Source organism: Salmo salar, chromosome 06, assembly GCF_965601325.2.
Source record: "Salmo salar chromosome 06, fSalSal1, whole genome shotgun sequence".
NCBI lineage: Eukaryota > Metazoa > Chordata > Actinopteri > Salmoniformes > Salmonidae > Salmo > Salmo salar.
Window position 1 is genome coordinate 57,258,241 of NC_138296.1, and position 17,218 is coordinate 57,275,458.

The following is a 17,218-nucleotide window of genomic DNA, read 5'->3' on the forward strand; positions in this document are numbered from 1 at the left end:
AACATCTCAAGGATGGTCAATAGAAACAGGATGCACTTAAGCTCAATTTCAAGTCTCATAGCAAAGGGTCTGAATACTTATGTAAATAAGGTATTTCTGTTTTACATTTTTAATAAATGTTTTGACTTCATCATTATGGGGTATTGTGTGTAGAATAATCAGGATAAAATGAATTTGACTTCATCATTATGGGGTATTGTGTGTAGAATAATCAGGATAAAATGAATTTAATCAATTTTAGAATAAGGCTCTAACGTAACAAAATGTGGAAAAGCTCAAGGGGTATGAATACTTTCCGAATGAAATGTAAGTGTTTGTTCAATACAATATGCTTTGTGCACTTCACCGGAGGTTGGTCTTCGGTTTAGTGATGAAACAAATGTGTGGTTTAATGTATTCCGCCACTGTGTCTTCTTATTATCTCAGCCTTAGACCTATGTTTCATGGTCGCAAGGTATATGAACAGGTTATAGAGCAAACAACGTAATCATCACAACACATGCCTTGGCTTCCCCAGTGATTTTACCCACGCACCGCTACTGGTCTATACTGCATGGTTTAGCTTGCCTGGCACTATACAACCAGTGGAATAGCCCAGGAAGTGCGAACTCTGCCAACACTGGTCAAGCAAAACTTTTATCTAGATAGTTCATTTGACATTCCAATCTCAATTTACCTACGTATTAATTAATTTCATCAATCATCAGAGGTTGCATAATGAAAGTGCATGACAGTTTTCCAACCAGAGCCCCACATCAACCACCATATTGATGCAGATAAACCTTTGAAAGATCATAGCGTCTTTAATTTGCTCACCGCTCAAAGGAACATCTTTGATCAGCACAATGAACAACCCTCTCCCTTTTATCTGGAGAACATATTCACATGCATCATTAGTATGTTAAAAATTCCTGCGGAAAGGCTAGCAGATCCAGCAAGTCTATCTCTCTCCCCCTCTTTCCCTCTCCCTCTTTTTCTCCAACCCAACTTGTATTAATTTGCTTCAGTTATAAAAGCTGATAAGGCCTTAACAGGAATACTAACAAGGAAGACTAGCACATTTTCATTATCCACCGCCGTATCCTACCTGTCATTGCTGCGTCCTCTACGTTAGCCCATGTCATTAGTATTTCACTCCCGTCGCTGCAATGCAGGGGTAGGCATGTCCAGTGCTGGAATACATTTAAATAGGTAATGAGGCTTGAGTCCTCTTTCTGGGAATGTTTATAGAGTGGCACATAAAATTGGAGGCTAGTTTGCCTTCCCGGGTTCCGGGGAGGGTTGCCACTCTGGAACGCTGGGGTTTCTAAATCTTGCTGACGCTAGGTTAGACTTCAGCCCTGCCACTGCATTAAATCAGGGCATAGTTCCGACTCCCTTAAAACCTGTTGGGGCTACAGGTTAGCAATGAACCCCGAGTCGGGATTGCTAACAAGGCTGGAAATTCAAAACATCAAAAATCTAATAATTTCAATTTCTCAAACAATCAACTATTTTACACAATTTAAAAGATAAACATCTCCTTAATCTAACCACATTGTTCGATTTTCAAAGAGGCTTTACGGCAAAAGCATAAAGTTAGATTATGTTAGGACAGTACATAGCCACAAAAGTACAAACATCCATTTTCAATTCAAGGTCAGGCGTCACCAAAAGCAGAAACCAGCTAGAATTATGCACTAACCTTTGTCAATCTCCATCAAATGACACTCCTAGGACATTATGTTATACAATACATGCATTTTTTGTTCCATCAAGTTCATATTTATATCCAAAAACAGCATTTTACAGTAGCGTGAAATTCAGATTTTTTTCTTCTCTGAAATGCTTCCGGTGAACATAACAAAATTACTATTTGAAAACATTGGTAAATTATAATATTGTCATTCAAAGAATAATATATTATCATCTCGTAATTGCTACCGAATGGCCAGATCTCAAAATAACTTTACTGGGAAATCACATTTTGCAATAAACGGGGTGCTATGCTAAGAACAATAAGCTATGCTATACAGTTAGCATCATCTAATATCGATAATAACATTGTAAATATCCCCTTACCTTTGATTATCTCCATCAGAAGGCAGGCATCCCAGGTCCGGAAGGCATCCCAGGTCCGGAACAAATGTGGTTTCTTTTGACAAAGTTCATAATTTATGTCCAAATAACACCAAGTACTTAGCGTTCATTATGCTCCCACAAAACGTGGTGGGGGGGTGTAAAATCACGCCGAAAAGCTAAAAAAAAACTAGTAAATAATCTCTTTACGTTCGTTCAAACATGTCAAATGTTGTTTAGCATTAATCTTTTGGTCCATTTTTAACGTTAAACATCAGTAATATTTTCACACAACCTATCCTATGTCTAGATAAACAATGATGACAAACTCACGCTTCTCAGATTTATGCGCAGGCGCAAAAAAATGAAGTGACGACATGTCAACTTCCATGCATTCTAATTTGCTCTCTGTTTATCATAGACGCTTCAAACAACTTTATAAAGATCGTTGACATCTAGTGGAAGCCGTAGGTGTTGCGAAATGAATCCTTTCTCACTATGGTATCTATAAAACAATGACACTAAATAGTACAGTCACAAAATTCACATTTTTTTTGATCTATTTTTCACAGGTTTTTGCCTGCAATATGAGTTTTGTTATACTTACAGACACCATTCAAACTGTTTTAGAAAATTCAGAGTGTTTTCTATCCGAATGTGTTAATAATATGCATATCCTAGCTTCTGAGTTGGTGTAGGAGGCAGTTAAAAATGGGCACATATTTTTTTCAAAATGTCTCAATACTGCCCCCGAGCCCCAACAGGTTTTAATGGTATGATTCTGAGTTTTTATACCTCTGACCTAGAAGGCATCAAATGGTACCGATTCTGTCCTCTCAACCGTAACTTTTATCTGTGAGCAGTTAGCCCCCGAAAGTGCGAGCCCGTTTGATTGTCACCTCTGAGCAAACTATCCATAACTCTTAATTCATTGGGCCCTTCAAGTCCATCGGCCCCCTCTGTACCTTTGATTGCGTGCCTCTGTAACTCCCGCTGTGCTCAGTGGGCTCAGTGCCCTCTGAAAGTATCATTCACTGTATTGGTAATTTAGCACAAAGCTAAATGGGGGAGATATGATGTGAAGTTTGAAGTGGTTCATTCAATGTGAAATCCTGAACAGTTTTTTTGGCTCCATCGAAGGTTCAGGCTTCTCTCCTCTTTTTCTCTGTCGTTCTATCTCATAAAGTGTCTGGAGCACGTAGTCGTCTGCACTTGCTGGATCTGGGCAGCTGTGAGATGGACATAAGTCATACCCGAAAAGGAGGTAGAGGCCAGTGTCTGTCGCTTTCTGCTCTGGGAAACATCATCCTCGCCCTGGCCAATGGGGCCAAGTACGTTCCCTACAGGTATGTCCGAAAAGGAGGGACAAACACTAGTGAATGATGAGGTTCTTTCACAGTGCCAATCTGAATGTATGCGTATTATGTCCTCTTTGAGTCTCTTTGTGTTTTGAGTTTGTGTGTTTTTTCTGGTTCTGTTTGTTTGTTTATCTTGTGAGTTTGTGTTTTGTCTGGCTCTGTGTTGTGGACTTAATGAAGCCCTATTGGCTTATTTGGATGAGAGAGAAGTTGAGGGAGGAAGCAATGCACCAACGTGGGAAGTTATTGATAGTGTAATGGTATAGAGAAAGGCTGTGTTCCAGCTTCAATGAGGGGGAGGGGGTTTGGATTATAATATAGAAGATCGGGGGTTCTATTTTAACAAACCTAACGCAATGATACATTTATGCGCTGGCAGTAGCGCTATAGGTTCGGGGGTGTGTCAAAAATATTTTTGCTATTTTCATCACCACAATTATAGGCGCAGTTGCTGGAAGTCGCACTTAAGGGCTGGATTTTGATGAACAAAGCTATTATGTTTCACTATATTGGATCACTCAGCGGTGGAGGTATACATCTGATGTGAGGATTTACAGATTTACTACCGTGTACACCTGTGTCACGGCTGGGGTCCGCCCCTATATATAGACCCCATGGCTGCGACACACGTTCGCTTTCATTTTCTTGGCAGACGTCCGTATGGTTTGAGGTACAAACTTTCTGAAGTTCTCTTGGTAAGTCACTGGTAAGTGTAATAACTTGCGTGGAAGTATACTCACTGGCTATTTGCAGCATGGCCAGCCCCTCCTCTTGAGTGCTCCACTTGCTGACCGTGATTGATCTGTACCTTCCAACCGTGGTTTGTTGTATTTGTGTTTCATTAGCATTACACTACTACAACTCTGTGTGCATCCATTTGTATCTTGGCTCTTGCTGCCACAAACTGTAATTTACCATACACAACTTGCCAACTGGCTTGTTCTATGTGTGTGTTGTGAATTGCTTTAACATGCTGCTCCCGGCGTGGGTTCTCTGCTAATAACCCTGCAGGCTTTTTTTCTTGTTCTTTCTCTGTAGAGTGTAAGAGTATCGTGGTGGGCGTTCCGCTATGTTGAGACATTAACTTTAGAGTTCCTTAACGGAGTTACTCCATCATATGGTGCTGTTTTTACTGCTAGGATATTAAACCGACTGGGTAATATTGCCGTAGGCGTAAAACAAAAAACAAATAAATCAAATCCATTACCTGGTTGCTGTTTTCTGTCTGCCTGTTTTTCCCACACGGGTCTTCCCTGTGGGGGGAAACTGGGTAATTTCTCCTTCACTGGGTTCCTATTCCACCAAGAGGGTCACAACATAAGCTCTCCCAGCGCGTCAGACCCCTGCTCCGTGACCTTGTTGGCTGGGCTGAGCTTATGGCTTCCCTTGTGACAGGTGTGATGGTGGGGATCCGCATACATCGTGTATGCACGGCATGAGTTTCAGCCATGTGGAGAGGGCGGTGGAGTGCCCTACTGGATGCCTCTTTTGTGTGGTGTTCACAGCAGAGACTGGACCATGGAGTCACTCGGCCTCCGGGAGTACCCGACCATGGACACCATGATAGCTGCCATGGTCCTCCCGGACCGGGAGATTGTAGGGCGGAACCCGCGACTGAAGCCGGGACCACCAGTGTCTTTGATGCGGACTTGAAAGCCTCATATGGGTCCCGCTGAACTCTTGGCCGCCTTACTCCACCTGAAGGACTGGGGCCTACCTGCAGACTCTGTTGTCCCGGCTGCAGGAGGGCACAGAGGAGCTCCTCCGGGAAGTGATGGAGGTGTCTTGCCCGCTTTCCCTGCTCCAGAGGGATGTGGGCCTCGCCAAAGGATGGGTCACGGCGCAGGCGCCAATTCTGGCTGGCCCAATCCCGTCTGGCAGCTGCTCTCCAGTGCACATTTTCCACTCTCCCCATCACCCCAGAGCTGACGTTTGGCCCAGGGGGTGATGACATTCTGGAGCAGACCGATAAGGTTCATAGGGACCGGGAGACCCTGAGACGGTTCACGCCACCTGTTTAGGCCCCGGGTCCAAGGCATACGGACCGTCGCCACCCACCTGCACCCGAACGACAGTGGGGTCCCTCTCCTGCCCCATCGCCTCATGCTGAGGGACGACAGCGGGGAGGGGCACAGCGTGCGGTGGAGCAACAACCTGTCAACCGTCACCGCCTTAGGGACGTGCCTGGGGGACCCAGGCGATCTGGACAGCAGAGGAGAGGCGAGTCCCGGCAGGACCCCTGACACACCTGTCCCTCAGCCTCGGCTGCTGTCTCGAAGGGCAAAGTGGGAGGAGGGTGTGGAGTCCCCCTGGGTGTTGTCCACAATGCTCCAGGGGTACCGACTCCAAATCCGTTGTCGGCCCCGTTCTTTAGGGGCCTTCGTGTCACCACGGTGGTCGCCTGAAGAAGAGAACCCTGCGGCTGGAGATCTCCTCACTTCTGGACAAGGGTGCCATCCGCAGGATCGAGACATCAGAACAGCTAGGTGGGTTCTACTCCACTTATTTTGTGGTCCCAAAAGAGACGGAGGGTTTCGACTGATTCTGGACCTCCACAACCTTGAAGATAGAGGTTCCACATACTGTCCCCAGCTTGCGTGTTGCAGGCCGTGTCCAGGGACCAGTGGTTTGTGACGCTGGACCTGAGGGATGCGTACTTCCATGTTCCTGTTCACCCAGCTCATTGGCAGTACCTCCGATTCGCTTTCGAAGGGACGGCTTACGAATTCATGGTTCTTCCCTTCGGCCTATCGTTGGCACCCCACACTTTCACAAAGTGCATGGATACTGTCCTGGCACCTCTCACGTCCCGAGGATTGTTGATCCTCAATTACCTGGATGATTGGCTGAGTGGATCCCGACCAGGATCCAGGTCCTGTCAGTCAGAGACATGCTCCTGACCCACATTGGCGGGCTGGGCATTACTGTAAACAACAAGAAGAGTCATCTGATGCCTACCCAGAGGGTGGCTTTCATTGGCATGGAACTGGACTCAGTCCTCATGAGAGCACACCTGCCCACCAGAAGGGAAGGGGTCAGGCAATCTTTTCTTGCCTCGACTACTTTCGGCAGGGGCGGGTGGTATCCTCCCTGACACACCAACGCCTGTTGTGCTTGTTGATGGCGGCCTCTTCAGCGGTGGTTCAACTCCCACCGGCTGCATTGTTGTGGTGGCGCTGTCACTCCTTTCTCTCAGGTGGGGTGGAGATGCTGAGGATGTGCCACCGGGACGCCTCTCAGATTGGCTGGGGGGGAGTAACCAAGGGCAGGTCGGCCAGCGGCTGTTGCCTACCCCCTTGGAGCGGCAGTCACATCAATACACTAGAGCTCTGAGCTGTACTGCTGGCTCTGCGGTCTTTCCTTCCACATCTGATGGGAAGACATGTCCTGGTGAGAACGGACAGCACCACAGTGGTGGCTTACATCAACCATCAGGGTGGACTGAGGTCCCACTGCCTCCATCATATGGCACAGGAGCTCCTTTTCTGGGCTCAGGGATGTCTAGCGTCTCTGTGCGCAGCGCACGTACCTGGCATCCTGAATGTGGCAGCGGATATGCTCTCGAGGGAGGCCTGCCACCTTGGGACAGGAGCCTACATCCCCAGGTGGTGCTGCACCTGCGGGACAAGTTCAGGAGGGTGCAGGTGGACCTTCCCTGGACAATGCACACTGCCCCCTGTGGTTCTCCATGTCGGAACCACCAGGGCCTCTGGGCTTGGATACTCTGGCTCACGATTGGTGTGGGGTGGATGGACAGGCCAGTGGGGTACCATCCCTTGGTCTCCAGGCTTATGAAGGGGGTTCTTCGCCTGCGTCCAGCTAGGACCCGCTCAATGGCAAGCTGGGATCTGGATGTGGTCTTGGCAGCTTTGGCAAAGCCGCCTTTCGAACCGTTGGAGTCTGCCTCCGTGTAGCGATTACTTTTATGAAGAGGGTGGGTGAGCTCCATGCTCTTTCGTTAAGTTATGAGTGCTACCGGATGGACCCCGGTGGGAGGAGTATATTTCTCTGCCCCAACCCTTCATTCCTCCCAAAGGTTCTGTCAGACAGGCATGTGAACATCCCTTTATTCCTGTCTGCTTATGACCCCCCCCGGCAGTGGCGGGGGAGTCTGGGCCTCTCTCCGGCATGCTGTGACCTGTGCGGGCAGGGAGCAGACAGTGAGAACAACAGACCAACTCTTTGTCTGCTATGGTGAGAGAGTCCTGGGGGCTGGGTTATCAAAGCAGAGGCTCCAGTGAGAACTGGATTGTGGACATGATTATGACAGCAAACCGCCTGGCTGGCAGGCCAGTGCTGGGATCTGTGGTGGCACATTCAACACGAGGTGTGGCTGAATCCTGGGCTCTACTGAGAAGAGTGCCCCTCGCTGATATCTGTGCTGCAGCCAACTGGGCTTCCTCCTGCACCTTTGCTAGGTACTATTGGATAAATGTGGCACCTCCCTCTGTGGTTGATTCAGCGGTCCTGGGAGTCGCCTCCACTTCCGGGGACTATGCCGGGTCCCCCCTTCCACATTGACGGCCCCTGCATCTCGGTCCCGCGCTGGGACTTCGCCACTGGCTGGCCAGGTCCCTCTAACACCGATTAAATCTGGTACAGGTAAAGCAATATATTGGAGTGATCCAATATAGTGAAACATAACGAAGGTTACATACGCAACCACGGTTATGTGAGCCGTATGATCACTCCAATCCTCTATGGTGCTAGAGGCGCTTCAAAATGTGTCACGGCCATGAGGTCTAAATATAAGGATGGACCCCAGCCATGACACGGGAGTAAATCTGTAAATCCTCACCTCAGATGTATCCCTCCACCGCGGAGTGATAACAATATATTGGAGTGATCCATATAGCTCACATAACCGTGGTTACTTACGTAACCTTCGCTGTGGGTGTGTCAAGGCTTGGCCCCTCACTGGCTAATCAGAACATACTCCATGGCTAAATATGTGGTTTCTTCAAGTTGTGTATTTACATCTTTTATGTATTGCGTTGTCATTAACTCCAATTCCAGTGTTAGTACGTTATAGTTTAGTTCGTTAAATAGCCTGCGCCACATTTGCAAAATTTGTTGAACATGTTTGCAGTCCACATTGTTCTAATTACATTGCTTTAATATGAAAATACATTGTTAAACATAGGCTACAGCATTTGCACATAGGGGCTTGGCCTACTGTAAATTGTAATCTGAACATGGACATGCCAAATCGTAATCAATAAGCAAGATTGATTTCACTAGGCTATTGATAAGACCTAAAAATACAGTGTATAGCCTAATTCTAATAAAATTAAATACAGTTACAGGCACCATAATTGTTCCCCGTGGGTGTAGAATAGAGACATGGCAACTTAGACATCCAAACTTTTCACAGGAGCTGGATAAAGATCCAATGTAAAGAGAAAGGGGGATGTCCACTCACCATTATACTGCTCGCTAATGTTATGTTTTTTAAACATCATGGAACCATCTTACAGATCATATTTTCACTTCTCAAGAAATGGCAGACGAAATTGCATTGCCTTCGAGCCATGTACATTTTTACATTTACATTTTAGTCATTTAGCAGACGCTCTTATCCAGAGCGACTTACAAATTGGTGCATTCACCTATAATATCCACTTTACAATAGTGCATCTAAATGTAGCCTACGTTATCACCATAAACGAATTGACGGTGATTATTACTAACAAGTTTGGTGTTAAATCTATTTTTTTTTTTACTAAAAACATTATTTCAAAATAGGATGGGGTCAGAAGCATGATATCATAAATCACTTCTCTTGTTCCATGGCACTGTGTGCATACAGGCCTAAATGTCTTAACGCACAACATTTGCACATCTATACAAATTACTAGGCTCCTGTCAATTATATCATTGCCTATGTGTGAGGCAGATTCTCAAAAAAATGCACTGTTGATATGGTATTATAGGAGGATAGTTTGGAGCATGTGTCTTTGGTAATTGGACGAGGGGCGCTCTTGGATGTATAGCCTACTCGAAAAAGCGAAATTAAGTAATGTAGGTATGTGAATAATGAATAATGAAAAAGCATGAGGGCAAAAACCACAAAATGCTGCTAATCAGCCTTGATTAGGGGGGGTAGTTCTTAATCAAATTTAACTAAATGGGGGGAAACCAATTGTTTTTTTCTGTTTCTAAATATGAGATTCACCAGCACAAAATGCACATCTCTCTTCCATAGTCACTGTGTGTCATAGCTGGATAGGCTGCGCTTCTGTTTTAAAAATCCATGCCATTATCAGATGCGTTACCATTAAGACCAGCTTTTTGTGAGTCTTAAAACATCTCATTAACACTGCATGAAATTGTCACATTTGCACATGTTTTTAAGGACACAACTCAAATATTGCCACCCCTCTCACCTCAGCGCAAATGAGCTGATGTTAGACAGTTAAATTACCGACCCTGGCGTTAGGACTGGAAAATGCCAGTGCACCAGTTTTTACATGATGAAATTGCAAACTAATGTGCGTTTGACACTTACACATCCTTACCGCCAGCCGAAAATTGAGTATTGCCTCTGGATCAGACAAGATCAGCTTTATTTATACACAGTATATCAAATCAAATAATATTTTATACAGTGGGTTGGTATATTTAAAACTAACTTTCAAGGACTTTTCATCGGCCTACTTAGTTGAAAGTGAGGTTCCATTAATTGGGGGGGGGGGTTTATGGTTATGGCTAGGATCTGGTGCTGGTTCTTTTTGGGGGGCTAACAATTGGATTTTCGATTTATTATTCAGGGATAGTAAGCTCACCATGTTGTTGAGAGAATCTCTGGGCAACATCAACTGCCAAACCACCATGATAGCACACATCTCTGACTCACCAACCAATTACATGGAGACGTTAACCTCCGTGCAGCAGGTCTCGCGTATACCACATGAGGAAGAAGAAATCCAAGGTACAGTAGTTACATTTCAGCAAGCTATTCCAAGGCTTTTGTATGAATTTACGTGTGTGAGATAGTTTAGGCGTTTGAGTCCAGAATGTGTGAGTATTGGATCTTGCTTACGTTAAAACTTCTTCAGGATTGGTGGGTCCCCTGTGGGACGTTTGAGCTAACATAGCATGAGGTTGTAAGTAACAAGAACATTTCCCAGCACATAGACATATTTGATATTGGCAGAAAGCTTAAATTCTTGTTAATCTAACTGAACTGTCCAATTTACAGTAGCTATTACAGTGAAATAATACCATGCTATTGTTTGAGGAGAGTGCACAGTTTTGAACATGAAAAGTTGTTAATAAACAAATTAGGCACATCTGGGCAGTCTTGATAAAACATTTTGAACAGATATGCAATGGTTAATTGGATCAGTCTAAAACTTTGCACATACACTGCTGCCATCTAGTGGCCAAAATCAAAATTGTGCCTAACCTAAAATAATGCATTGTGACCTTTCTCTTGCATTTCAAAGATGATGGAACAAAAAAACATGTTTTTTTTCTTTGTATTATCTTTTACCAGATCTAATGTGTTATATTGTTCTACATTAATTTCACATTTCCACAAACTTCAAAGTGTTTCCTTTTAAATGGTATCAAGAATATGCATATCCTTGCTTCAGGTTCTGTGCTACAGGCAGTTAGATTTGGGTATGTCATTTCAGGCGAAAATTTGAAAAAAGGCTTGGTTTAAAATATGGATGAGTAGGTTCATACAGTATCACATTCTTTAAATGGTCTTCATAGATTCAGACATTGTTCCTCAAGCGTCCTTTGGTATTGCTCAATTAGTGTTTTAATTGTTTGAATGATTTCCCAGGGGTAATTATTGATTGAATTCTTTCCATGGCAGAGCTATTAAGTGAATCTGTATTTCTTCAGGAGGGACTGTTAAAGCAATAATTTAGAGAGAGTTTCTCAGTGCCTTATGCCATGTAATCAATACTTCCGCTCCTAAGGGAGTGTATGCCCTGAGATTTGGAAAGCATACTTTCAACTCAGACAGATTGACAACATGTATTTAAATCTTATAGATCAGAACACGACATTGACAAATATTTTTATGTAGCCTTTGGTTTGCACTTTTAACCTTTAATGCCTGGTTGTGTGGTTTAGTCTAGAAATGAATCACTGTTCGTAATTGAATCCCAACCTCAGACATTTCAATTTGTGTTCTCTATCCTGCATACAATATGCATCCAGCTCCTCTGGTGGCGAGAGTTCCTGCGAGGAAGGACGAATCCACAAGCCACACTTGAGACCCGTAGAACCACCAACCATAGTTCTTGACCCGGATATGCCCATATTGCTGTCCAGTGACCCGGACTACTCATCCAGCAGTGAGCATTTCTGCGACATGGTCATTTACATCGGGCCTGGTGGGGCCGCTATTTCAGACAGAGAGTTCAGCGACAACTAAAGCCCACCTTCCTTTGTTCCAATTATTCCCTCACTAAACAGGAAGCGCTGCAAAGACACCCAACGGCCAGAGGTGGAATACTTCAAGTGCAACACATTTGCGGAGCTCCAAAAGAGACTGGAGTACATTGATGGCAGCGAGGACCCAGCTGCCTTCACTGGGAGGGCAAGGGGGCACAAATAGCCCCAATGACTCACAGTGGGCCTACCAAAAGCCCAGAGGAGGCTCTGTCCCCTAAAGCTGTTAAATCCCCCTTCCAAAAGCCCCTTATTAGCACAACAACCACCCACACAGCTGCCGGTAAATTTGAGCACGGACATTCCAAATTGTCCTCGGATGGGGGAGTCCAAGAGAGTCAAAAATGGACAAGTGCAGATGGGGAAAAGGTTCTGACCTGTGTGGTTAAACCCAGCAGGGTTTTGTCTCAAGATTCAGAGTCTTTGGTGCGAGAGAAGGTCTACCTCAACAAAGGACCTACTGTACCTAAGCTCTCTTTCTCAAGATCCTCCAGAACACCCTCTCAGAGCCCGGATGCCATCTGCCGTGCACCCCGTTGGCATGAGTCAGCAGGCCCTAAGGCAAGGGGTCCCCAGTCTAGGAGAGGGCCCATCATGGCAGGAGTCCCATTGGGGTGAGCCATCTTCCTGGAGAGGGATGTCTTGAGGACCACGGTCACCCTGCAGCAGCCTGTTGAGCTGAATGGGGAAGGTGAGCTGGTGTTTACAGTGGTGGAGCACCTGCCCATAGGCCTGGTCCCAGATAATGGGCGGCCCTCCAGCATCAGCAGCTTCAACATTGACGGCTCCCTTCAGGCCCTGGCCTCAGGACCCCGTCCTTTCAGCATCATTAGCAGCATCAATGATGAGTTTGATGCTTACACAGTTCAAGAGGGTGCATCTGGGGTGAGCTCTGAGATGACCACAGCCTCACAGGAGGAGCTATTTGCCCATCATGGTAGCAGACAGTCTTCCATCGGCTCTTGGCAGAGCGAAGTGAGCACGTGCTCACTGGAGAGTGAAGGCACCCACTCGTCAGGTAGATTACTACAGAGAGATATGTGCATGGCACCGGAGAACACCAAAATATTGTCCCCCACTGGTATATTCCAGAGGGAACCTTTCTTGCAGCATAGTGTTAAGAGCTCACAAAATGAGTTGGACAGTGACCCCGCCACCCCAAGCAATCTGTGCCTAACTAATTGCCCACCTTCTCCTTACTCTAACAAAGAATTCTCTGAGGCTATAAAGAGAGAGCCAAAACTCTGAACAACTCAGCATCTTCTCAGATCCCACACCATGCTGTTCACTCCAGTCTTCCCAAGAAAACCAAGCCTACCGCATTAGTTGCTCCAAGTTGCAGCAGGCAGAAAGGCAAGCAAAATGACCTCTGTTTGCATGGGGACGTCCATTCGGATCCAAGAATGACTGAATCCACTGTGGCAAGTAAGACACCCAGAAACAGCATGAGTGGCATCTCTTTCAGGAAGCCAGGAGGAAACAGCAACAGTGTACCTCGACCACCAAAGGCACAGTTATCCTCCTCGACTCAGAGGGTGGCTGATGGTTGTGAGGAGACCATGAGCAGGATTCCACACCTCAGGCGAGGTGCCACCACTCTTGGCACAGTCTCAGTCCCTCACAGTTCCTCTGAATCAAAAAGGGCCGCGATGGCACTTCAGAAACTGATAGTATGATATTCGCCTCTTTGGGAAAGAGGGAAAATGGACAGAAAAGCAACATGCTTCTAAAATCTGGTTCCGGCAGCATCTCTTCTACTGCTCCACCTGTTTGCAAATCAAGCCTCGTTCAAAATACAAGGATAATCTTATCTCCTAGTGCCTTAAGGGCAGCCAGCGATGCTGCAAGGTCCTTATTACATAAAACATCAGTCTCTGAGGAGGAATTTAATGTTCGATTGAGAAGGGATTTGTTTAGCTATAAAACATCCAGCTTGAATGCTGACCTTGGCTCAGGCATGACAGTGTCAAGCCTGAAGACACGAGGAGACAAAGGCGATTCTGGAAGGTACTATGGTAGCTTGATGTCCTTGGAGAGATGTGACATTATAACCATAGTGGGGTCCAAACCTGGCCTGTCGAGAGAGAATAGCGGCAGTACATTAGGAGGCAATGGAAAATCCAATAGATCTGTGCCAAGACTTGGGGTCCCCAACTCTACTACTTCCATGCCCACTGCTACCTCTCCTCCTTCCTCTACCACCTTTGCAATGACAAGCAAGTTGGGACAGCTCAAAGTTAATGTTAGTCCCAGGAACATGGTTTCCAGAGGATCAAAGGCTAGAACATTGGCTGCCAGCAGTACTAAGACCATTAGCACCTCCACCAAATCCCTCGATGCTCCAACAGCACGCAATGCTAGCTTACCTCCAACTGGGAAATCCGCAGCTCGGTCTGTGGCAGGGGTCAATGGCAAGCCTGGCAGGGGCACTATCATGGGCACCAAGCAGACCATCCGGGCTGCCAACAGCCGAGTTAGTGAGCTTGTGGAGGGAAGCCCAAGGAAACACCTAAGCAGGGGTTCAAGGGCTGTTGGGAAGAACAACGATAGCAAGCCAAGCGCCAGCAGGTCCCCTGCCAGCCCGCCGCTACCTTCGCCCTATAGCAAGATTACAGCCCCGCGGAGGCCCCAGCGTTACAGCAGTGGGCACGGCAGTGACAACAGCAGTGTGCTCAGCGGGGAGCTGCCACCCGCCATGGGGCGCACCACGCTCTTCTACCAGAGTGGGGGCAGCAGCGGGTATGAGAGCATGATCCCAGACAGCGAGACCACAGCCAGCGCCTCGTCAGCCCACATTCCATGAGCGAGAGCGAGGTGTCCACCTCCAATAGGAGTAGAGTGTCGAGTGTTAGTTACACCGAGAAAGTTCTGTAACAATATCCAGACAGCTATAGCACATCAAACACAACTCATGATCTCATGAACTTACTTGTGAAATACTTTTAAAAAATTATCAAATTCAACAATAGGAGCTATACATATTCAAATACTTATAATTTGGACTATATGTTTTTCTTTGATATGTGATCAAATACAGTATACAGTACATACAACATTTTCTGTAGCTTTCTCACTCTAGTAGATTATTTCTGTTCTATTGAAAAGTGTGGATGGGTGACATCCCTTCTGCTTAAAACAACATTCCATGCACACTGAAGCGAGTAAAGGTGCATGTTTTCATTCACTGTATTTTATTGTATGAATTTGCCTTGCACATGGATATCTCACAAACTGTACAAAGCTATTTTTCATAGACCTATGAATATATTTAAATGCACAGTATGTCCTCCACCTAGCATGATCATAAATCTCTATTCAAGTCCCGCTGCAGAAAACACTCATAAAAATCATTCAGATTCACGTGCCTATTCTATGTAATTCATAACAGCAACAGATAGGATCTAGTGCCTAATGCAAATGTAATCAGTGCTTGCCGAAGGATATGTGATCCTGGCTGGCTCAATGCATCAGCCTGTGTATCTTGGCACGTTTTTGCCTCATGCATATTTCAAGGCAGTGCCTCCGCTAGAATATTCCTAGTGTTCATATCCAACTCCAACTAACAGCCATACCCCAATGACTCACTCCCTTGTTCCAGGGCTCCAGCGGCGTCGTCTCATCCCTGCTCCCCTGCCGGACACCTCCTCCTTGGGCAGGAATGCTGGCGTCCCGGGACAGTGGATGGACCTGGGAAATTAGTAATCCCACAATGAATTGTAACGGACCGCCAATAGAGGGCTCAAGGACAGTGACATTCTTTTACATAACCTCGCCTGTCAATTGAAGCAAATTTTGGCTCATATCCAGGAGGAGAAAATAAGCATAAATGCTAGATATCAGACCACGTTCCTATAGCAATAAATCTGTATCCATATGAAATTGCACTTTAACTTTACACTTGCTATAATATTATCACACTTATGTTTCTGTCAAATTCTTAAGCCTCCTACTACTAATCCCCAGTCATTTTCTTGCATTTCTCTGGATTTCATTGTAGCTCATTGCCTAACTGATTGATTAAGCACATAATAGATGGAATTAAATTAAGCCTATTCTATGGGTCTAAATCAGTATGCAATCAGATCAATTTAAGGAACTGGGAGTTATAGTCTGAATTTTCTAACTAACTCATATCACTGCACTGCAGATTAATACAATAACAGCATATATACTGTACATAAGGATGACCTTCTATGAAAGCGTGCCAAGACAAAGACTGCCCATGACCACAAGTTCTTTCCCATTCTTTCCCATTAACCACAAAGGCTATGTGAAATAAAAAATAAATAAATTGCCTCCAATGAAGCATCATCTCTGGATCCATTTGCAGGCTTTGTCACGTCCGAGATTGAATCAAAGCCATTAGTAAAAAATGTATCTAAACAAATAAACGGGTCAAAATAGAATAGTCCCATAATGGGATCGTATGCCAAAAACAACAACAACAGAAAGTTAACAAATGGGAGAGAGAAAGAGAGATGACAAGAACAGGAGGGGGAGCACTTGGAGTGTGATATCATCTGATGTGATGTGCTGTAATGAAGCTCTACTAGCAAGGTGTTGTGCTTCACTGCTCCCCTAAGGGGGAGCAGTGAAGCATTATCTAGTTGCCCCCCCCCCCCTGTTCCTCCTTCAGAACCAGACAGCTTAGCTGTCTAGCTATTCTAGCTTTTCTGCTGAGGGGGAAAGAAGAACCCCACCATGTCTGACCATGTAAAAGGATCCAACTTCGGACACCATATTCACAAAGAATAGAGTAGAGGCTGGTGTAGAGTGCATCTCTTATCATATATAATCACTAGTGTCTCAAACATAGGAAAAATTGCTTTGTGTTTTCAGTTGCATGGTGACTAGCCACGGTCTAGCCCAGAGATAGCTGTGTGTGCATTAGTAGCTGACATTGTGCAAGTGAAATCATCTGCCTCTCACTTAGAAACGCTTTGGCATGTTACAGAGGGAGGAGGCCAGATGTGAGGTCTCAAAAGAGAGCTATAAGAAGACTAATAATACATGGATAATGACACAGAAATAAGGTCCACAATACACACAACATCCATGCCCCTAATGTCAACGGTTGTGCCTGAATTTGGAGTGATAAACACTGGGCACCATGGTATGAAATTACTGCTCAAACTACTTAACCAAGTGTAGTCAGGTGTAATCACATGCGCACACACACTATACAGATTCAAACAAATGCACTGCACCGACATCACACTGCAGTTTTAAAGGCAATTCCCCTCACGGAAATCTCATTCGCAGTAAATGCTGTGGATGTCGGCTCAAGTGTAAAGTACCTTTACAAGTCAAGAGCAGCGCTATGTGAAGTACTGTAGTTGTCCGAATCCGAACCTACAGGGGTTCCTCCTTTAAAGGTTCGCTAGATTACA

The 17,218-nt window shown here is 45.5% G+C and overlaps 2 pseudogenes; both read left to right on the plus strand.

Annotated features, from left to right (window-relative positions):
* Positions 1–436: 436 nt before the first annotated feature.
* On the plus strand, positions 437–12,504 carry LOC145879773 (kinesin-like protein KIF26A; annotated as a pseudogene).
* Positions 12,505–12,509: 5 nt separating this feature from the next.
* LOC106607609 (kinesin-like protein KIF26A) lies at positions 12,510–16,113 on the plus strand (annotated as a pseudogene).
* The last annotated feature ends 1,105 nt before the right edge of the window (positions 16,114–17,218 follow it).